Source organism: Protopterus annectens, chromosome 7.part0 (genome assembly GCF_019279795.1).
Source record: "Protopterus annectens isolate FY-2018-M chromosome 7.part0, PAN1.0, whole genome shotgun sequence".
In the NCBI taxonomy this organism is placed as follows: domain Eukaryota; kingdom Metazoa; phylum Chordata; order Ceratodontiformes; family Protopteridae; genus Protopterus; species Protopterus annectens.
Window position 1 is genome coordinate 916,641,649 of NC_056739.1, and position 24,135 is coordinate 916,665,783.

A 24,135-nucleotide genomic window follows, 5' to 3' on the forward strand; every position below is an offset into this window, starting at 1 on the left:
ATTTTTCCAGCATATTTCGAAAGCAATATCTGTGCTACAACTATTTCAGTTCAGTCAAGTGTTTTGCGATTTACTTGGAAGTAGGAGGAGTTGAAAATGCAGTGCACATTTATTTATTTAACATTTGTTTGCCAGGATAGTCCGACTGGACAACAAGTGTCCATTTTCAGCGGAGTCCTGGGAAGAAAAACTCCATAAGTTTACAGACAGAAGAAAATTTTACAAAAGAGACATTACAGAGTAGTAGCATACAGGTTGTAGACTTTACAGCCATTAGTATACAATAAGAGGATAGTCCCCCTTTTGGTTGAAAATACAAGTGTAGAAAATATACAGTGAGAGTAGATAAGAACCTGGTAGAGCATTGTAATATATTTCACAAGTGAATAAGTATATAAATGTTTCGGTTTCCATATATACATTCAAGCAAATATACATGTAAGAGCATATATATATATATATATATATATATATATATATATATATATATATATATATATATATATATATATATATGTATATATATATATATATATATATATATATATATACATATACACACACACACACACACATATATACATACACTCATATATAGGTTATTGCTCACACATGGATAGGTATAGTTAGATGGTGATGTTTGTGTTGTCCAGGACAGATGGGGTGTAGAAATAGTGAGTGGACAAGGCTTCAGGGGGTCAATTACAGTTGCATAGATGGTCAGTGAAGAGGTATGTTTCAAGTAGGCTTGTGAAGAAAGATGTGGAGTTTTGTAGTCTGAGGTCGTGGGGGAAGGTTGTTCCATATTTTTGCTATTCCATGGGCAAATAGCGATTCCCCGGAGTTGTTTTTGTATGTTATGGTTTCGATTAAGGCTTTATTGGAGGACTGAAGTTGTCTATTTGAATTGTAGAAGTTCAGCATGCCAGTCAGGTCAGGGGTTTTCTCGGGATAGTACAGAATTAGATGAGCTAGGCTGAGTTGATGGTACCTTTACAGGTTTGGAAATTCAAGCCAGTGCAAGGCTTGTAGGGAAAGTCAGTGGTGGGATTGTGATTTGGCATTGGTAGCGAATCTAGTGATTTTGTTGTAACAGATGGAAAGTTTATTAAGGTCAGTTTTGTAAAGATTACTTAGAATTGTGGATACATAAAATAGAATAGATGGGAGGTGGGTCCTGGCTATTGCAATTTGAGATTCAGTGGTTGGATAACTTTTACAATGATAGAGGGAAGCTAGCTTTTTGTGGACTTTAGTGATGGTTGTTGATGTGTGCTTTGTGAATTTGAGTTGCTGGTTAATGGTGTCTCCTAGGAGTTTAGCCTCAGTGACAGGGGTGATTTGGGTTTTGCTGGCGGAGAGTATAAAGAAGGTCAGGTTGTTCATTTTAATAGAGTGGAATAGCATTAGTTCTGTTTTCTTGGGATTTCGTATGAGTTGTGATTGTTAAGCCGGTTCTCTATTTCAGAGAAGGCTTCTTGGGCTTTTTGTTGGAGAAATTGAATGTTGGGTGCAGAGCATATGAGACATGTTTGGATAGAAACTTTTGCATCCTGAATCTTTTAATTGTAATGACACTTGAGTGCCTATCGGATCAGAAAAGGAGTGGTGCGTAGACAAGTAACCGTAGCATATCTGTATGAGTTTATTAGAGATGACCGTAACCAGTGGTCCACGCCAGAATCAGAATGATTGACTTTAACAATTGGCTTAGTTTCTGGTGTCATTCCAGGGGGACTCGGTACCTGACAGCCTGGGAAGATATGATCGACAGACCACAGTACTTTGCCAGAGATGGCCTGCACCTGTCTCACCTGGGCTTCAGGCTTCTGGCAAAGGCTCTTGCTTTCCCTATAGTGCCTTTTTTAGGAAAAGTGATGAGGTTAAAACTACCAACATACAAATTTAAAGAAAACACAAATTAAAGGTCATGCTGCAAAATGCTAGGAGTTTAAACATGAAATTGCACTCATTGCAAGCATTCCTAACCCTGGAAAATGCTGACATCTGTGCAGTCACAGAAACCTGGTTCAAAGCTGTGGAGAGCACCCCAGCCTTACCTGGTTACTCATCCTATCATACATTCAAATCCCAAACTATGAGCAGTAAAGCCAAAGGAGGTGGAATTTCAATGTACATTAAAGACATGGACACCTCCAGGCTGGTCAAACAGTATGACGCACAGGAGACACTCTAGGTGCAATTAACCATTGACAAGACCCCTATTCAAATCATAGCTAGCTACCAGCCCCCAATGTTCGAATCTATCAAGATTCAACCTTTTACCCTGATCCTGGATGACTTTAACTTCCCAAACATAGATTGGAAGTACTACTCATGCCAAAACACAAATGGCCAGAGATTCCTCGATTCTGCCAATGCATATGCATTGGAACAGCTAGTCGATACCCCCACAAGGAGTGGTAATATCTTGGAGTTGGTATTAACCAACATGAGTAACCGCTGCACCATCCCTATAGTATCATCCTTCCTGGTAATATCTGACCACATTTCCTGCCAAGGAGTGTATCATATAACTGGTTTGTTTGCAGTTAAAAGCATTCTGTAGAGTATCCTTGCTCCTTTATCTGTTTAAATCTTTCATTTAGTGGTTCACTGCTGTTTTTCTGCTGTGATAAACATTTCTATAGGGTTTTCTGCCTAAAATAGTATATCTAGTAGCTGTAGCACAGCCCAGTTCAGGTTTGCTGTCTCTGGGGCCTGATTGTTTGCAACGTTTGTTTGTTCTGAGCACATGTATCAGACCATCTTGGCATAGCAGAAGCCTTTCTTCACTTTAATAAGAGTAACTGTTGTTGATTGGCTACTGGCTGGTAAAGGTTGGCTGGTCTAGGGCTTGGAGTAAGCACTCATTGGTGCTTTTGAGCTTTTTATAAGTTGTTTCAGGTTGTACCTTTTGGTATTTAAGTCCTACCTTTGACAGAATTTCTGTTTATACACACTGATCTGAGCGGAGGAGGGGCACAGATCCACAACTCTAATCTGTGATGTATAACAATAAGTATCCTGTTTTTTTAGTTTGTTTATTTTTTACTAGTTCTTGCTTATTCTAACCATTTATAGCACTTTTTATTGTCTGCTGCATACATTTTACTATGTTTTATTGCTATAAACTAATCTGCATAGTTGTACTACAATTATCTGCCCAGGGCTTATTAAATCACATTTCTACTGTCACACTGTCTGTAAAGCTTTTGTCGCTAGTTATTGTCACACTGTTTGTAAAGCTTTTTTAGGTAGTTTCACTGTGTGAAAGGTATTTACTGGAAATTTTCTCCATTTGTTAAGCATCTGTTAGTTCTGATTTCCTGCCAAGGTGTGTATCATATAACTGATTTGTTTGCAGTTAAAAGCATTACCTAGAGTCCCCTTGCTCCATTATCTGTTTAAAGCTTTCATTTAGTGGCTCACTGCTGTTTTTATGCTGTGATAAACATTTCTGTAGTGTTTTCTGCCTAAAATAGTGTACCTACTAGCTGTGGTGGCTTTGCAATTTGCTAACTGTAAATTTGATCTGGGACACTCCTCCCAGTCTAGTGTCATTAGTTCATTCTACCTAATACAGAGATAACATTTGAGAAGGCCAACCCCCTTACTTTCTTAACCTTGAATTATCTTCTGTTCCTCCTTTCTCCCTTTCCACTTTACTTAAAAAAATAAAAATATTCAGCTGCTTGCTGCTTTTACAGTATTTGTTTCCTCCTCTAACTCTATTACTTCATCCTGTTCTTTCTGCTATTTGTTCTCTAAAGTATTCAATTGCAACTTCTCTGCTGCCTTTCTTACTGCTGTTTTTAGTCTGTTTAAATTTTAAGTGTTATTTAAGCTCCGTGTGTCCAATTTTGGTGTCCTGCAGAGACTACAAGAGCAACAGGATTTTGATTTTTTCATAATTTACTGCTCTCTGCACGTTTTTGTCGTTTTTATCTGCATTTATTTAAACTGTATTTGCCTTAATATTGCTACACACTCAAGTGTGCTAGCTTGTACTGCATTTAAAGTGTTTTTGCTACTGTTTTAAATGTTTTTCTGCAAAAAAAAAAAAAAAAACACAAAAAAGTTCTAAGCTTGTTTCCTACCTTTCCTGTAACTATTCTAGTCCACAGAAAAGCAGACACCCAAGCAACCGCTACCCCAAAACAAAACACGTGCAACACATATCTCACAAAGCCAGTGTGCCGAACAGTCATAGCCCTTAAGACTAAACGACACACCTGATACACTTGTAATAGGTGACTCTATCGTCAGGCACACTGACGTCCGGCTCACCAGGCTGAACAAGGAGAGGGTCACGGTGAGCAGCCTGTCGGGCGCTAGGATCCGCCACATAACACAAGCACTCAGGTCACTCCAAGGCAAGTACAAATATGACTCCGTCATTGTCCATGCTGGTGTGAATGACGTACCTCCCTGGACTACACGAAAAGAGACATAAAGGAGCTCTCTGAGCATGTAGCCCAGGCCGGTATGACCCTGACCTTGAGTAGCATCTTACCCTCACCAAGAATGATGCCACAATATGAAGACAAGATGATCAATTTCAACAATTGGCTTAAGTACTGTTGTCATTCAAAGGGGATCCAATGCCTGTCAGCTTGGGATGATATGCTCAACAAGCCACGATGCTTCGCTAGGGACGGCTTGCACCTGTCACCCCTGGGCTTTCGGATATTGGCAAAGGCTTTTGCTACCCCCATAGTGCCTTTTTTAGGCAAGGCTCAAAAGACAAACCCACCTCCATAGGTATCACAAGGGATAAGAAACTAAGAGTAATGCTACTCAACGCCAGAAGTCTAAACCTCAAGATGGACGCACTCGAAACTCTCCTTAGCATGGAGAACATCGATATCTGTGCAGTAACAGAAACCTGGTTCAGGACTCCCGAGAGCACCCCAGCGCTAACAGGTTATACCTCATACCATGCTTTTCGGCCCCAAAACTTGGACCGAACCACAAAAGGAGGGGGTGTATCAATATTCATCAAAGATACCCACACCTCCAGGTTGGTGACAAAGCACGAAGCATCAGAGACTTTCCATGTGCAACTAACAGTGGGTAAAACTGCCTTCCAGTTTATAGCCTGTTACAGACCACCCTCCCAAACCCAGGAACCCCACTCCGCCTTTCTGAGAACACTGGAAAATATGAAGGTCTCTCCAAACACCATTATATTGGGCAACTTCAACTGCCCAAACATAGTCTGGGAGCATTACTCTAGCTCCAACACCCTAGCCCTAAGGTTCCTAGAATTTATAAACTCAAATGCTATGGAACAACTTGTTACCACTCCCACAAGAGGGGAAAACATACTGGACCTGATCATCACCAACATGGGGACTCTATGCTCCAGACCAGAAGTGTATCCCTCACTGGTAAGATCAGACCATAAACTAATCTCACTGGATATTCACATCCCGACCCCACCCCCTGCCCAGAAAACCACAGTGAAAAACTTCTCTAAAGCAAATTTCACACTCCTCAAAACCGAGGTGGAATCCTTCAAAGCCCCGGCCTGTGGAAAATACGCCCAGACCGCAGAATCCTTTATAAACGCATTCTATGAACACCTTCAGGAATGCATGGATCATGCGATCCCAAATAAAACCAAGACCCAATCCTCCAAAGGCAGACGTCCTGTCTGGTGGACCCCAGCCATAAACAAACTATACAATAGAAGGAGGAAGCTACTAAATGATAGAGCAAAATCCCAAAAGGGAAGGCATCACTGATCAGTATTAGCAAAAACTACGGGCACTCATAAAATTGTCTAAGGCCAGCTTCGAGAGAAAAATTGCACAGGACACTAAGGATAATCACAAGGCTTTCTTTAGTTATGTTAGGAACCTGGGTGGTAATTCCCAGATATGCTCAGAATTAGTCCAAAATGACAAAAATACACTGAACCTACAGACATTGCCAACATCCTAGCTGACAGGTTCAGCGCAAACTCTCCCCCCCCACCAAAAGGGCAAATATCTATCCCAGCAGATTGCTGTCCCCTGACATCTCAGATGCTCAGGTAAGAGCCGCCCTCTCCAAAGCAAAAACACAGCATCAATGGGACCAGACGGTGTCCCGGCTGCGCCCTACATGAACTCCAAGAAGAGCTAAACCCAAACATAAAACTACTGTTCAATCTCAGCCTTACTACAGGATATGTGCCCAAAGAGTGGCGTACAGCAACAGTGGTCCCTCTAAATAAAGGTGGTGCCTCAACGGATCCTGGAAACTATCGCCCCATAAGCCTGACTAGCTTGGTCTGCAAAGCTATGGAAAGGATCATCATGGACCTCATAAATAAAGATATTGGGGACCTACAGACACTGGATCCTACCCAGTTCGGCTTTGTTAAGGGCAGATCCTGCCTCTTAAACCTGGTTGATTTCTTTGAAACAGTCACCAAGGCCATTGATGAGGGGAAGGTGGTCCACACAGCCTACCTGGACCTCGCAAAAGCCTTCGATACAATACCCCACTCGGGCATTATAGATAAGCTCACCAGCTTAAATATAAACCCCTATGTCACTAGATGGATTGCAAACTGGCTCAAGGACAGAACCCACATGGTTAGAATTGCTGGAGCCATGTCAGACTCCAAACCAGTTACAAGTGGTGTCCCACAAGGCTCAGTCCTGGGACCTCTCTTGTTCGGTATATATATTTCTCGGAGGTACAGGCCAACACGGAAGGACTTTGGCTGACCAAGTTTGCAGATGACTGCAAACTGGGTGCCATAATCGACTCTCCAGCCGACACAAGCATCCTCCAAAAGGGCCTCATAGAAACAGACAACTGGTGCCAGAGCCATGGCCTCAAGCTAAATGCCAAAACGTGTATAGTCATCCCCTTTGGCAAAAACAAAGTGCCCACAAATTACCACATAGATGGTAATCCATTAAGTACAGAAGAAGTAATTAGGGACCTGGGGACCCAAGTTGATAGCAATCTCTCATTTGACAACCACGTGGCCAAAGTGGTTAGAAAAACATTTTATATAGCCCACCTAATCATGAAGAGATTCACATCTAGATCAGGGGAGGTCATCGTGCCTCTTTACTCATCAGGCCCATAATTGAGTACAATGCCCCTTTTGGGATGTACCTTACCAGACACCTGCAGCAACTGGAAAGACCCCAAAAGTACCTCACCAAGAGGATCAAAGGGCTCAAACAGATGCCATATGCTGCCCGGTTAAAGAAACTCCAGCTCTACTCAGTGGCATACCGCCTGTTCAGAGGCGATCTGTGCCTGACGTATAAAGCCATGTCCAACCCGGAATTAATGGACATGCTGCACCTCAGAAAATCCAAATCCCATCGAGCTACGCTCGAGAGACTTGAACCTCAGCACTGAAATAAATAGGACATGCTGGAGGGACAGATTCATAACCCAGAGGCTCCCTTCACTCTGGAATAAAATCCCAGTCCAGGTTAGGCAGAGTCCCTCATTGACTCTCTTCAAGAGGAATCTTGATGAGTGGATGGGAGATCGTAGGTTTACCCCGGGTATCACTTCTGTGTCACTGTTAGACAGAGGCACAGTATACTAACCTCGAAAAAGGGCATAGCAAAATAAATTTAAAATGGGTGGCGAAAGCCAAACACATTCTGGCTAGGCTTATAAATGCCCTAGGGCAGATAGCCTAGTATGAACCTATGAACCTATAACCGATTTGCTGTATCCAGGACTGTTTTGTAAGTTTCTGAGCCCCCCAAAACTTTCTGTGTTGGAGGAAGCCTTCTAGCTTATCAGTGGGAGTGGTAAGCACTAGGTAGCCTATCTACCACAAGAGGAGTGGTTTTTGGCCCCGAACTTGTAGTTTATTGGCTGTTTGGGCAGTTTTTCCATCCCTTTCAACTTTCTGGTTTAAAAGCCTGTGTTTGCGCTTGTTTAAGCTCCGCGGATCCAGTTTTGGCATCCTGCAGACTACAAGAGCAACAGGAAGGAGAAAGAGATGCTTAAGTGCCTCCATTTTTATTTTTCATAATTTACTGCTCTTTGCACTCACTTTTTGTTGTATTTAATTTATCTGTATTTATTTAAACAGCATTTGCCTTAATACTGGTACTCACTCAAGTGTGCTAGCTTGTGCTGCATTTAAAGTGTTTTTGCTACTGTTTTAACTGCTTTTATGAAAAAAAAGCTCTAATCTTGTTCCCTAGCTTTCCTGTAACTAGTCTAGTCCAGATACAGATTTGCTGTATCCAGTACTGTTTTGTAGCTTAATTGGATAGCACTTTAACAGGCTTTTGTAGTATTTATTGTAGCACACTTCGGTGCTATTAGCACTAACTGTTCCTACGCAGTAAGAACACCAGTACTTATTAGTTATGACCACCCCTCCTGGTATTACAGTATGGCAGTTTCCTGTGCTTTCTCCTGCTAACCTGCTGCACTTGGGGATTCTGAGACAGTGTGGCAACTGTCTAATGTATCCAACTCCAAGAACGCCAAAACTTTTAATACAGCAAAGCTTTCGGATAAAAAAATCCTTCCTCAGTGTTAATTACATCATAACAAAATTTCTCATTCCATATAAAAGCCATTGGCAAAGTCATATGAACGCAGCCAGCCAATAAAAACATACAATCAATTAACTATCCTATACTACAATTAAATATATACATTCCATCTTAAAATAGTCACATATTTTTGTGCAATTTTAAACCTATATACAAATAAATACATATACTTTCATGATCATAAGAACCTAGTGAAGTTGCTTCTGTTTTTTTTTAACTAAAATTGGATCTGATGTTGTAAGTCTGTGTTCATTAATTACTGTTACTATTAGGACTACGGTTCCGTCTTCGGATCCGATATGGCCATTTCCAATATCGCGCCAGCCAAAAACTCTCAACTAAGACCTACCAATAATGCCCCTCTCATAGTTACTCCAGCTCTCGTTTGCTGCATTCCTAGTCAGACGTGCTAGCCATCTCTCTCAAAGCTAAGTAGAAAATTGCCATTTTTAAGATGGTTTCTCTTCAAAATGTTTTATTTTTTAGTCAATTTAGCCTTTTCTCACTGTCTATAACGTAATTCTTTTCCCTAGCTTTTACCTTGGTAATTTAATTTCTACATTATTGGTACTGTCCCTCTCTCCTACATTTGGCAGGCCCTTCCTTACCACTTGTGGTATTTTTTAAATACCATCATTGGTATTCTCTCCCCTTGTTTTGTTTTTTTTCTATAGGATAGCCTTGTTGCTTTACTATGTCAGACAATACTAAGTTGGGGTTTAAACAGTTTGACAAGTGTGGACGTAAGATGCCTAACTCGGGTACACATGCTCGTTGTGTCTACTGTTTGGGTGTGGATCATATTAAAGCTGTCTAACATTTGTGCTAGTTTTAATAATCGTACACTAGCAGAACATAAAAATAAGCTTGTTTTAAAAGGTTTAATCAAGACACCTTTTTCGGAGGCTCTATCTGGGTCGGAGGTCTCACCCCCTCCAAAGACCAAAAAACATAAAAAACCAGAATCACCTCAGTTCTTGCATCTCCGTCAGTTACGGAACCGAGTTGGCTCCAGCCTTCGCCGGCGCCCTCGGTGCAGACCTCTTCGTCACCAGGCTCTGTATCTTCTTCCTCGGTGCCATCCTTGATATTCACCCCTATTTCGGTTGTAACATTGGCACCACTGACTTCAGTACTGTCCTTGGATCCGACATTGGCTCCTATGACTGTACCTGCTTCGGCACCATCCCCGGCCATGGTGCTGACAGTTTCTTCAGCTCCAATGGCTCCAAAACTCGAATATCTGCCAAGGACAAGATACGCTCCAACTTACGACCCTTTTTTGGGGCAGAGGTTTAGCCCCTTTTTAGAAAGACCTGATTTTCCTTCAGTAGTCTCCTTTAGATCCACTAGGAGTTTTTCTGAATTAGATCTAGTGCGGGTTGTGGACCAGCTTCTGGCTGCTAGGGGATTGCCCATTCCAGCTAGACCTTCCGTCCCTCTTGGCTCAGAATCTTTTACTACATCTTCCCCCGTTTATCCTCCTCCGGCCTCTAACCAGATCCCGGAGATCTCTGTACCGATGTCCACTCCGGTGCATACTGTCTCAGCTCCGACAGCAGTTTTTCCCCTGTTGGCACTGGCCACCCTTGCTGCATTGGCACCGGTGGAGCTGATGCTCTCTCGGAGCAGTGCTTGGATCGTCCGTACCTTGGTACCTAGCCCGGCGCCTATTTCTCTCTGGCACCGTCTATGTCCACTGCTCCGACTGCTTCCAGTCCTTTCGGAGCTCCTCACCTGGAGATGGGCTCCTCAGGGCAGGGTGTGACCCCCCCAGTTCCGAGGTTATCCTTCCCGGTTCTGGGCTCCCATCCCTCCTCGGGCGGGCCTGCTGTCCAGGTGATGGAGAGGGTCCTTGACTCCACAGTCTCTCAGTCAGCACTAATGACAGTATCAGAACCCCCCCCAGCATGTATCTCTCCCAACCCTCTATTTTGAGACCCCAGGCACGGGAGTCGCAAGACCCCCCCCCTTTGAAGGGAACCCTTTCTCTGGAGTCATCCTCAGAAGATCCCACTAGGGAGCCACCCCAGAAGAAATGGTGCAAGAGGAAGCACTTTTTTTCCCCGGAGGAATCTATCACCGAAGACACTGATTGTGAAGAGGGGGAAGGGTCCCCACGGTCTCCTCCAGATGATGTCTCATTTGGAGACATTCTCGAAATCCTCAAGCAGCGGGGAGACTGTAAGTCCTCTAACCCTTCTTCTGAGGAATCAGTGCTCTTGTAGGCCTTCCGTGCCCCGGCCATCTACTTCCTGGGTGACCCCACTGGCAAATGACCTTGTTAAGCTCATTGTGCTCATTGCGCAGCATGCCTGGAAGGCTCCGGATAAAGCAGAACCTGCCCCCCCAGAGGCCAGACAAAATTTTATCTACACCTGAAGACCAGCCCCACTGGTCCAAACAGTTGACAGTTGATTCTGTGGTCGTGGCGGCGGCCACCAAGAGGGAACTGGGAGAAGATAGTTCCACTGTCCATCCTCCGAACAGGGAGTCCCGGACCATGGAGACAACTAGGAAAGAGGACCTATGCTTCAGTGACTTTCGCCATTCGGTCGCTGAACTATCTGCCACACTTTACTCGCCTCCAAAGAGACCTAATTTCTGAAATGTCTTCCTCTTTGGTGGAGGTATTGCCTGATGAGGTGCCCGACACTGTCGCCTCACAGCTAGCTACCCTTGAATCCATCTCGAACTCCTTGATGCATTTGATATCTCACACCACCAAGGGGGCAGCTCGAGCTGCCGCATCAGGCATTGTCATGAGACGTAATGCTTGGATGTGGTTGTGTGACTTCGCAGACCCCTTTAAATCTTCCTTCGTCAATGCAACTGTCGATGAATCGGCACTTTTTGGACCCAAAGTACAAGACACACTTGCATGTAGTTAGACAGAAAGACCTTGTCTGCTGTGGGCATATGCTTTTCCAACCCCCAGAGATCTTACTCCAGGAACCAGAAGGGAGGAAAAATGTGGTTCAAGAAATCCCAAGGATCTTTTCATGACACTTGTGGTGAACAATCCCCCTGGAGCAGAGGGGGCAACTCATATGGAAGACGCCCCTTTCAGGGTAGAGGGAGTCCGCATAACCAGGGCGCTAGAGATTCTTTCTCCGGCAGACCCTACCAGCGTTCCTGAGCAGCAGCCCTGGGTCGTTTTTCTCTGCACTTACTAGCCTGGCATCTTATTACTATCAATGTTTGGGTGCAGAGAATAATATCCAGAGGCTACCAGATACCATTCGATTTAATTCCCAGACCCATCAAACGAATCCCCGATGTACCACCCAATCAGAGGGAATTAGCAGCCTTAGAAATAGAAAAGCTGCTAAGAAAAAGAGTCATCCAACCAGTCCCACCAGACCAGACAGGATCTGGGTTTTACTCAAGGTTCTTTTTAGTGCCAAGAAAGACAGGGGACTGGAGACCACTCCTGGATCTCAGCCTTTTGAACAAATTGATCAAACTTCAAAAATTCCGGATGGTCACGGTACAGTCCATTCTTCCCTTCCTAGAGAGGGACATCTGGATGTGCTCTATAGACCTCCAGGGCGCGTGCTACCACATAAAGATGGATCACCACTCCCGGAGGTTTCTCCGCTTCCGACTGGGAGCCAATCACTACCAGTTCAGGGCACTGCCATTTGTTCTCTCGATAGCCCCCCCCCCCCCGAGTGTTCACCAAATGTATAGCAGTTGTGGCAGCTCATCTTAGACTACAAGGATTCCAGGTGTTTCCATATCTAGACAATTGGCTTCTTACCGCTCCGACCAGGAATCTCCTAGTCCGTAGCCTCTCTTACACTCAAGGTCTCGCTCTCTGCTTGGGGATTACAATCAACAAGGACAAATCTCAAATGTCCCCAATGAAGACACTGGAATTTATTGGAGTGGTCTTCGACACAACAGCCTGTCAAGCTTTTCTCCCCCCTCACAGGCTTTTGAAAATAAGATACCAAATCCAAGACCTTCTTCCTCAGACCTGTGTACCATCACGACTTGTACTGCAACTCTTAGGCTCCATGGTGGCTGCCATTATGTTAGTACCACTGGCGAGGCTGCACATGAGAATCCTGCAGTGACTCCTTTCCACGCAGTGACTCCTTTCCGCACAGTGGTCGTTTCTAACTTACCCACTCGACCACATGATACGTCTTACAAACCGTTACAAGGAAGAAATGCTATGGTGGATGAAGCCACAAATGAATCTTTGGTGTCGACCATTCTGTCTTCCCCAGCCCACGGCCACGGTGACCACGGACGCTTCCCTGTTAGGGTGGGTGGGGGCATTTCCAGGGAAAGACGGTCCAAGGCACCTGGTCCCCCATGGAGGCCAATTTGCACATAAATGTCCTGGAACTGAGGGCAGTTCTCTTAGCGTTGCAAGCGTTCCATGCATCCCTACCCTCTGTGACCGTTGCAATTCAGTCAGACAATATGTCAGTCGTCTGGTATATCAACAAGCAAGGCAGAACCAGGTCTTACCCCCTGTGTTGGGAAGCCATGAGGATTTGGCACTGGGCGATAGCTTCCAACTGCTTTCTTATAGTAATGCACATTCCCGGGAGTTCTAACCTTATTGCGGACAATCTGAGCAGGAACATCCTGATGCCTCATGAGTGGTCCCTCAACCCTGTAACAGTGGATTGGATCTTCCAGTGCTAGGGCAAGCCTTGCTGCGATCTGTTTGCTTCCCCCCTAAACTACAAATGCAGAAGCTACTTTGCCCTGATCCCCCCTCAGGGGGAACCCCCGAGGGGCACTCTAACGCACAGTTGGCCCCCAGATCTTCTGTATGCCTTTCCCCCGTTTCCCCTCATTCCAAAATTTCTCCAAAAAGCTCAGAGGTTGAGAAGCAAAGTGATGCTCATTGCCCCCTACTGGCCCAGTCAAGTCTGGTTCCCGTTTCTATGGCCTCATCTGATTCATACCCCGTGGATCCTGGATCATTCCCAAGACCTGTTATCTCATCCTCAGGGACTGATTCATCTGAACCTCCACAGTCTCAAGCTCACAGCTTTGTTCCTCCACTTCCAGTGATTGCCAGGCTGCTTGACATCCCATCTCCTGTTCGTGAAATCCTTCTGGCTTCACACAAACCTTCCACCAGGAAAGTTTATTCTAGTAAATGGACTAGGTTCTCTATTTGGGCCAAAGATCAGAATTTAGACCCTTTTTCTATGCCTATTCAAAAGATCCTACAATACCTGACTACTCATTTACATGCAGGAGCCTCAGCATCGACGATCACTGTACATTTAGCAGCTATCGCCAATTTTCATAATGGACTTGATAATTCGATTGTCACACCGCCTATGCAAGACATTTTTGAAAGGAGTATTACATGTTAAACCTTCAGTCAAGCCTCCCTTAGAACCCTGGGACTTGACTTTGGTGCTTGAATCTCTCACAGGTCCTCCTTTCGAGCCCTTTGAGTCATGTGATTTAAATTTTTGTCATGGAAAACCTTACTTTCTAGTAGCACTTACCTCAGTGAGAAGAGTGTCTGAGCTGCAGGCCTTGAGTGTCAAGAGAACTTACTTGATTTTCCACACAGATAGGGTGTCCCTTCGTACTGACCCTTCTTTCTTGCCCAAGGTCATTTCTAGATTTTCCATTAACCAATCTATTGACCTGCTGGTTTTCTTCCCTCAGCATTCTAATAGAGGGGAGTACCTTTTGCACACCCTTCATGTGCATTGGCAGCTTCATTGTTATTTGGACAAGACTAAATCTTTCAGGAAAACAGATCAGTTGTTTGAGGCCTTTGCAGGACCCAGATTGGGTAAACCTGTTTCCAAAGTGACTTTATCCTCCTGGCTTAGAAACATCATTACCTTTACCTACCAACATAATAAGCTATCCTTACCATCCAGAATAAAGGCTCATTCTACCAGATCTATGGTTACTGCTGTATAATTTCTTTCCAGAGCCTCTATGGATGATATCTGTGCAGCAGCCATTTGGGCAAGACCCTCATACCTTTTTCTCTCATTATAAATTGGATTTGGCCTCCAGGGACAGGCATCTTTTGGTTCTACGGTGCTCAGGAATATCCTTCCTTAGGGCCACCCAGGACTCAAGTAGCTGTGGACTCTGTCCTAATAGTAATTAATGAACAAAGATTTACAACATCAGATAAAGAAGTTAAGTCTTACCATAACATTTCATCTGTGTTGTAGATCTTTGTTCATTCATTACTTCCTGCCCTCCTTCCCCCTCCCTGGACTCCTGGTGGACTTTAGGAACTCCTGGTTAGGGCATTTGCAAAGACAGAGCCTTCTACTATTTTTCTCTTACTACGTCTGTTATATAGGGGTGGACAAACTTGATCTGGAGTAACTAGGAGAGGGGCATTATGGGTAGGTCTTAGCTGAGAGTTTTTGGCTGGCGCAAGCTCGGAAATGGCCGTATCTGTTCCGAGGACAGAACCGAAGTCCTAATAGTAATAATAGTAATGAATGAACAAAGGTCTACAACACAGATGGAATGTTATGGTAAGACATAACTTCTTTTTTTATACTAACCATATTATTTAGCCCAGGTTCTGAGTCAGCCTGTAATCTAATTATCCAGCTATACTCATTGCTTTCTAATATGTTGTTTGTATCACCACCTCTTACCTGTTTTTGTACTGTGTCTTATCACCCTAAACCTAAAGGCATGATCACATCCCTTGTCCATAATGTGCTTGCTGAGCGCATTCAATTCAACTTTTCTATGTATGTCGGATTTATGCTGTGTTATACGTTCTTTCAATTTTCTAGTATTTTACCTATATAGAATGATGGATATTGTATACATGTTGCCAAATAGACTACATAGGTTATATTGCATGTGGCTGTGCAGCTGAACACACAATTTTTTGCAGTAACTGGATGTATAAATGCATTATTTTCCTTCTTAAGAATATCTGCACAACAACTATAGTTTAAACATGGATGTGTCCCTTCTTTATAAATAGATTGTGTACTGTGATTGTGTACTGCTTTGATGTTGAAAATCTTTATAACGTAATCTCATTTTCAAGTTTGTAGAATTCCTGTATGCAAAACTAGGTTTGTTATCTAGTAACTGCTGTAACTCTGGCATGGCCATTAATATGCCCCATTTTTTTTCAATAATTCTTTTTACGTCCTTGGTTCTAACATTATATGTTGTCGGATATCTAATTTTGTCAACTTTTTCATTAATTACTATAGAATTAGGTTGCTCATTACTAAATATCGGTTTTACTGAATCTTTCCTTTTATTATAAACTTCATTCACTTGTTGACTAACCATATACTGAGTGTACCCCCTCTCAAGAAATTCATTAGCCATCTCATCTAGCTGCTGTTTGCATTTCCCATCATCAATATTCAACCTACTTACTCTAGTCAACTGTGCTTTTACTATTCCTGTAAATATATGCGGTGGATGCATACTGCTTTTGTGAACGTAACAATTCACATGAACATCTTTCTTAGACGCACTGGTTTAAATCCTAGCCTCTTTCCTCTCTAGTAGTGCGTATAGGAAAGATATTCTGACAGCTGGACATATCATTTTGAATCGAATGCTGTTGTGCTCTCCAGATATTTTACAGAGCTATTTAACAAATTTTCTGTTCCATTTCATATTAGAAAACAATCATCAACAAACCGATAAAAAAAATTGTCACTCATAATACTCGTACACTATAGATGACTATATAAGGGATATAAGTGATTTTTTAAGTAAGCTAATAGAATGGCATCTACTTAATGATTGTGATGATTTCCTTTTTGCAACACTGGATATTAACTCATTATTTACTGTAATACTGAATGATTATTATTATGGTATTACTGTAATACTGAATGATTATGGAATAGAGGCTATTCGTATGTTTCTTAATGAAGAAACAGATATGCAAGCAGCAGAAACAGAGAATATTTGTCATCTACTACATGTAGTCCTAACAAAAAATGTATTTCTTTTTGATGAACAACCCTATTTACAACTGGCGGGTGTTGCCATGGGTATGCCCATGGCAAACACCTATGCCAACCTATTGATGCATCAATGGGAGAAAAAGGTCATCTTTAGTTTACAGAATATTATGAATGACAAAGTTTTGTTTTATCAAAGGTTTGTTGATTGTTTTCTAATATGGAATGGAACAGAAGATTTGTTAAATAGCTTTGTAAAATATTTGGAGAGCACAGCAACATTTTTTCGATTCAAAATGACATGTTCAGCTGTCAGAATATCTTTCCTAGATGTACTACTAGAGAGGAAAGAGGCTAGGACTGAAACCAGTGTGTACAAGAAAGATGTTCATGTGAATCGTTATGTTCACAAAAGCAGTATGCATCTACCGCATATATTTAAAGGAATAGTGAAAGCACATTTGAGTAGAGTAAGTACATTGAATACTGATGATGGGAAATGGAAACAGCAGCTAGATGAGATGGCTAATGAATTTCTTGAGAAGGCGGTACACTCGGTATATGGTTAGTCAACAAGTGAATGAAGTTTTTAATAAAAGAAAGATTCAGTAAAACCTATATTTAGTAGTGAGCAACCTAATTCTATAGTAATTAATGAAAATGTTGACAAAATTAGATATTTGACAACATAATGTTAGAACCAAGAATGTAAAAAGAATTATTGAAAAAACTCGGGCATATTAATGGCCATGCCAGAGTTATGGCAGTTACTAGATGACCAAGCTAGTTTTGCATACAGGAATTCTAAAAACTTGAAAATTAGATTGTTATAAAGGTTTTCAAGATCAAAGCAGTACACAATCTATTTATAAAGAAGGAACACATCCATGCTTAAACTGTAGTTGCTGTGCAGATATACATAAGAAAGATAATGTATTTGTATGTCCGGTTACTGAAAAATTGTGTTCAGCTACACAGCCACATGCAATACAACCTATGTAGTCTATTTGCCAACTTGTATACAATGCCCATCCTTTTATATAGATAAAAGTAGTAGAAAATTGAAAGAACGTATAATAGAGCATAAATTCAATATACATAGATAAGTTGAACTGAATGAGCTGAGCAAGCACATTATAGACAAAGGGATGTGATCATGTCTTTAGGTTTAGTGTGATAGATACAGTACAAAAACAGATAAGAGGTGGTAATACAAACAACATATTAGAAAGCAGAGAGTATAGTTGGATAATTAGGGTACAGGCTGACTCAGAACCTGTGCTAAATAATATGGTTAGTATAAAACCATTGTTTTGTTAAAAAAACAGAAGGAACTTCACTAGGTTCTTACGGTAATGAAAGTACATGTATTTATTTGTATATAGGTTTAAAATTGCACAAAAATATGTGACTATTTTAAGATGGAATGCATATCTTTAATTGTAGTATAAGATAGTTAATTGGTTTTATGTTTTTATTGCCAGGCTGTGTTTGCTCTGAGAGTGTTGATGGAGAAGTACAGAGAAGGTCAAAAGGAGTTGCATTGTGTTTTTGTAGACTTAGAGAAAGCATATGACAGGGTGCGTACAGAGGAGTTGTGGTATTGTATGAGGAAGTTGGGAGTGTCAGAGAGGTATGTAAGAAGTGGTACAGGATATGTACGAGGGTAGTGTGACAGCGGTGAGGTCTGCGGTGGGAGTGACGGATGCATTTAAGGTGGAGGTGGGATTACATCAAGGATCAGCTCTGAGCCCTTTCTTATTTGCAATGGTGATGGACAGATTGACAGACGAGATCAGACAGGAGTCCCCGTGAACTATGATGTTTGCAGATGACATTGTGATCTGTAGTGAGAGTAGGGAACAGGTGGAGGAGACCCTGGAGAGATGGAGATATGCTCTAGAGAGAAGAATGAAAGTCAGCAGGACTAATACAGAATATATGTGTGTGAATGAGAGGGAGGATAGAGGAATGGTGAGGATGCAAGGAGTAGAGGTGGCAAAGGTGGATGAGTTTAAATACTTGGGATCAATAGAGTAATGCTGAGTGTGGAAAAGAGGTGAAGAAGAGAGTACAGGCAGGATGGAGTGGGTGGAGAAGAGTGACAGGAGTGATTTGTGACAGATGAGCACCAGTAAGAGTGAAAGGGAAGTTCTACAAGAGGGTAGTGAGACCAGCTATGTTATATGGGTTGAAGACAGTGGCATTGACAAAAAGGCAGGAGTTAGAGCTGGATGTGGCAGAGTTAAAGATGCTAAGATTTGCACTGGGTGTGACAAGGTTGGACAGGATTAGGAATAAGTATATTAGAGGGTCAGCCCAGGTTGGAAGGTTTGGAGACAAAGCCAGAGAGGCAAGATCACGTTGGTTTGGACATGTGCTGAGGAGGGATGCTGAGTATATTGGGAAAAAGATGCTAAGGATGAAGCTACCAGGTAACAGGAAAAGAGGAAGTCCTAAGGTAAGGTTTATGGATGTGGTGAGAGAGGACATGCAGGTGGTTGGTGTGACAGAGCAAGATGCAGAGGACAAGAAGTAATGGAAACGGATGATCTGCTGTGGCGACCCCTAATGGGAAAAGCTGAAAGAATATGATGATTGCCAGGCTGTGTTCATATGACTTTGCCAATGGCTTTTATATGGAATGAGAAATTTTGTTAAGATGTATTAACACTGAGGAAGGATTTTTTTTATCTGAAAGCTTTGTTGTATTTAAAGTTTTGGTGCTGTTGGAGTTGGATTCGTTTTTATGTGGCTTCTTCCTCTAACTTCTCGTTTATCACTGCTTCAACCTTATTTTTTAAAACTGTCTAATGTACACAGACAACCCTCTACTCTTACCTTCCAGCACTCATACATGTGAGAGATGCACTGTTATCACCAAACTTGGAAGCAGTGCAACTCCAGCCAAGACCGGACTAGCTGGTCAAGAGGAGAAAGTCAATGCCTGCAACTCACTACATAGAACACACAGCCCTCCAAAACACCATCTATCACAACCTACAAATAGAAAAACAAACTATACACCCACCTTCGCAGAGGCTCTCAAAAAAAATTTACCCAGACAACAGAGACCCCTGAGGCAGAACGCACTCAACCACCACAACACAACCCCAACCCCAGAACACATAGCTGATCACCACATTGTGCCCCTCAACCTAAGCCCTTAAGACAAAACACTTTGCCCAATCTTCTAATCATAGGAGATTCAATTGTGAGGCACACTGATGTCCCACTCACTAGGTTGAACAAGGAGAAGGTGACAGTCGGTTGTCTATCAGGTGCCAGGATCCGCCACATAACACATGCACTCAGGTCATTCCACAACAAGTACAAATATGACTCTGTTATTGGCCATGTGGGTGTGAATGACCTGGGACGTACCTCCCTGGACTACATGAAAAGAGATGTGATGGAACTCTTGGATTATGTGGCCCAAGCAGGTATGACCCTAGCCCTGAGCAGTATTCTACCGTCACCCAGAGTGATACCACAGTACAAGCAGAAAATTATTGACCAACAATTGGCTAAGTTTCTGGTGTCATTCTAAGGGGATCCAGTATCTGTCTGCCTGGGATGACATGATCGACAGACCTCGATGTTTTGCCATAGACTGCCTCCATCTGTCATCCCTGGGATTCCGAGTACTGGCTAAGGCTCTTGCCACTTCTATAGTGCCCTTTTTAGGCAGTGTTCCAAAGATCAAAATTCCACCATAACAGCTACAAACAAATGAAATCTGAGGGTCATGCTGCTCAGTGCTAAAAGTCTAAATTTCATGATGCACTTGCTCGAAACTCTCCTCAAAATGTAGAATGTCAACATCTGTGCTGTAAAGGAGACCTGGTTTAAAGAGGCAGAAAGCACACCTGCGCTCCCAGGCTACAACTAATTCCATACCTTTCAGCCCCAGAGTACGCCTGGAAGCTTCAAAGGTGGTGATGTCTCCATATTCTTAAAGGATACGCACACCTCTAGACTGGTAGCCCAGCATAATACATCTGAGATACTTCAGGTACAACTAACACTTGGTAAGATGGCGATAGAAGTCATAGCCTGCTACAGAACCCCAAGCATTTCTCTAGACTCTCACTCCAAGTTCCTAAGCACCCTGGAATCTATCAAGGTCCAGCCCAATACTCTCATACTGGGTATTTTCAACTACCGTTCCATCAGCTGGGAAAACTTTTCAAGTACCAATGTACAGACCCAATGCTTTCTGGAATTTATCAATTCCAATGCCCTGGACCAACTCATTCTGACCCACACTAGAGGAAGCAACATCCTCAACCTGGCTATCACCAACATGGGAGACCGTTGCTCCATACCTATAATCAATTCCTCCCTGGTTAAATTCGACCACAAACTGATCACCATGGAAATCTCCATCTCACCTACAACCTCCTCTAAGGTGACCACCCTGAAAAACTTATCTAAAGCCGACTTTGGGCTCCTAAAAACAGAGATGGCTAACTTCTCGGCACCCATGCCAATGGAAAATAGCTGCGTGACTGCTGAATCATACACTGATGCACTATTCGAGCACGTACGCAAATGCATGGACCTTGCCATACCAAATAACACTATGGCGCTCTCCTCCAAAAAAAGAAGCCAATCAGGTGGTCACCAGCCATCAACAAACTCTACAACAGAAGGAAGAAACTGTTGTAGAAAATAAACGAAGTCACAAGCCTGGCAAACCTCCCATATCAGTCTCAACAAAAAGCTGAGATCCCTGATCAAATCCTCTAAAGACAGCTATGAAGGCAGAATTGCTGCTGACACCAAAAACACCCACAAAGCCTTCTATAGCTATATCAAAAACCTCCAAGGCAATACCCAGATTTGCTCTTGAGTTATTGCACAGTGGCACCTCCTATACTGAGCCAATAGATATAGCCAACATACTGGCCGACAGATTCAATGCCAACTTTACCCCCCCAAGGGCCCTATCACAGTACCAGAAGAAAGCCTGGTACCCACCATTTCTGTGGCACAGGTAAAAGCTGCATTGTCCAAAGACAAGAATACAGCATCCATGGGAACTGATAATATCCCTGGCTGCATCCTACATGAGCTACAAAACAAACTGGCACCACATCTGTGTGCCCTGTTCAGTCACAGCCTTACCTCAGGCTATGTCCCTAACGAATGGCACACTACTACAGTCATCCCACTCCATAAAGGGGGAGCAACTACAGACCCTAGGAAGTATCATTCCATTAGCTTGACAGGTCTGGTATGCAAAATTGTGGAGTGGGTGGGAGGTTGGCGTAATGGTTAAGGTGCTTACCTTAGAAACACAAGGTGCAGGGTTTGATTCTGACATGGGGTAATTGGCTAGGATTAAAATGGCCCATAAGGGCAGTTAACCTAGTACTAACCTATGAGTGCATCATCATGGACCAATGTCAAATAACAAAGATATAGGCAATCTCCAAACTCTTGACCCCACACAGCTTGGCTTTGTCAGGAGGAGATCCTGCCTCCTGAAACTGGTTGACTTTTTTGAGGCAGTCACCAAGGGTGTGGATGAGGGTAAGGCAGTGCATACAGCCTACCTTGACCTAGTCAAGCCCTTTGATACCATTCCCCACTCAGGTCGCATTGATAAACTCCCCAAACTAGACATCAATCCTTACATCACTAGGTGGGTTGCAGATTGGCTCACAGACAGGACCCACATAATGAAAGTTGCGGATTCCAAGTCAGACTGTCAACCAGTCATGAGTGGAGTCCCACAGGGCTCGGTCCTGGGGCCCTCTCTTGTTTGGCATCTACTTCTCAGAAGTCCAGGCCAACACAGAAAGACTCTGGCTGACCAAGTTTGCTAATGACTACAAGCTAAGAGTCATTATCCACTCCCCAAGTGATGCAGACATCCTACAAAAGGGCCTCTAAGACCAATGACTGGTGTCGGAAGTATGTCCTGAAGCTTAGCTCCAAAAATTGTGTCATCATCCCTTTTGGAAAAAACTCATTTCCCACAATTTACCACATTGATGGGAGCCCACTGAACACTGAAGGGGCCATAAGAGATCTGAGCACCCAGGTCGACAGCCACCTCACTTTCGACCACCACATTGCCACTGTGGTCAGAAAGTCCTTCTACGTGGCACTTCTTATAACCAAAGGTTTCACATCCAGGAAGAAAGAGGTCATCATCCCTTAGACCAATCATTGAATATAATGCCCTGTTTGGCATGTACCTGACCAGACACCAACAACAGCTGGAGAGGCCACAAAAGTACCCCACAAAAAGGATCCTAGGCCTTAAACACATGTCCTACACAGACAGACAAGAAACTTCAGCTGATGTTCTTCATGTTTCACTGTTGCAGTCATCACACTTGGGTTATCTGCCTGCAGGTAGCCCTCAGTTGGCCCGAATACCAGAGACTTAGTATTTCTGCGTCGGTTGCTGTCACTTCAGGACTGATGTCAGGTCATCAGGGGTAAAAAAACAGGCAGCCGACGCCATTACATCAGTTTTTCTTGCCAAGGAGCCCAAAACAGAAGCAGTTTGCACGAGTGCCAGTTGACCGCTACCTGAATTTTTGTTTCCAAATTGAATCATCCTGAAGTCTTTTAAAGCTAAGTACCCCGTTGAGGATTTTTTTTTCTTGCTCTAACCGATGGGTGGGCAGCAGCATGCAACCACAACAAGGGACTTCCCTTTACACAGCCCCATGCCGCCCAGACTATTCCTGGGGGGGGGGGGGCACATCTGGATGACAGGTGCATTCAGGGCCACTGGAGCCCAAGCCAAATTCATCTGCACATCAACCAAAAAAAGATGCTAGCTATTAAGCATGCTCTGACAGCTTTCACATCCCTACTCTCACCAGAGCCCCTTCTAATAAAAAAATGACAACACCACAGTGAATGTGGTACATCAACAAGCAAGGGAGAACCCACTCTTACCCACTCTGCAGGCTAGCCATGACCCTGTGGAACACAGCTTTGGCTATGCATATTCACCTGCAAGCTCAATTCCTGTCAGGCAAACAAAACTCTCTGGCAGACGACGTAAGCAGAAATCTCCTAGACCCACACGAGTGGCAATTAGACCTCAGCACCTTCAGCCTTTTAACCCAGAAATGGGGTACCCCGATGGTGGACCTATTTGCCTCCCCCTACAATCACCAGCTCAGCAAATTCTGCACCAGGTACCTCACGGCAAGGCCTGGAAAGTGGATGCCCTATCCTTCCAGTGGGTAAACCTCTCAATCTATGCATTTCCCCCTCTGCCTCTTCTTACAAGAGTATTACTCAAGATAAGACAGGAAAGACCAAGGGCAGTCCTGTTTGCCCCAGACTGGCCACACCAACACTGGTACCCACTTCTGCATACTCTGTCACCAGTGCCACCATGGCACCTACTGCAGATCCCAACCCTCCTCACTCAGCAGGAGGCACAGATCTTGCATCCGCAGCTGCAAACCCTGAATCTTGCAGCCTGGCTTATTCCTTGAATTCTCCTCCAGTGGCCAGCCTAAACAAGCAGTTGCTGGATGTCATTCTTGAAGCCAGAAGACCCAGTACAAGGAAATCCTATGTTAATAAGTGGAAAAGGTATTGTTCCTGGATTCACTCTAAAGGAGCAGACACAAGAACGCCCGCCTTACCTCTCATCATGGATTACCTAGCAGACCTACTCCACAGAGGCCTGTCCTTCT

The 24,135-nt window shown here is 43.4% G+C and overlaps 1 protein-coding gene across 2 annotated transcripts in view; it reads left to right on the forward strand.

The window, feature by feature from the left end:
• The window catches only part of ZNF609 (zinc finger protein 609), a 701,843-nt gene that overhangs the window by 313,634 nt on the left and 364,074 nt on the right, over positions 1–24,135 (forward strand). The gene's annotated exons all lie outside the window — the stretch shown is intronic.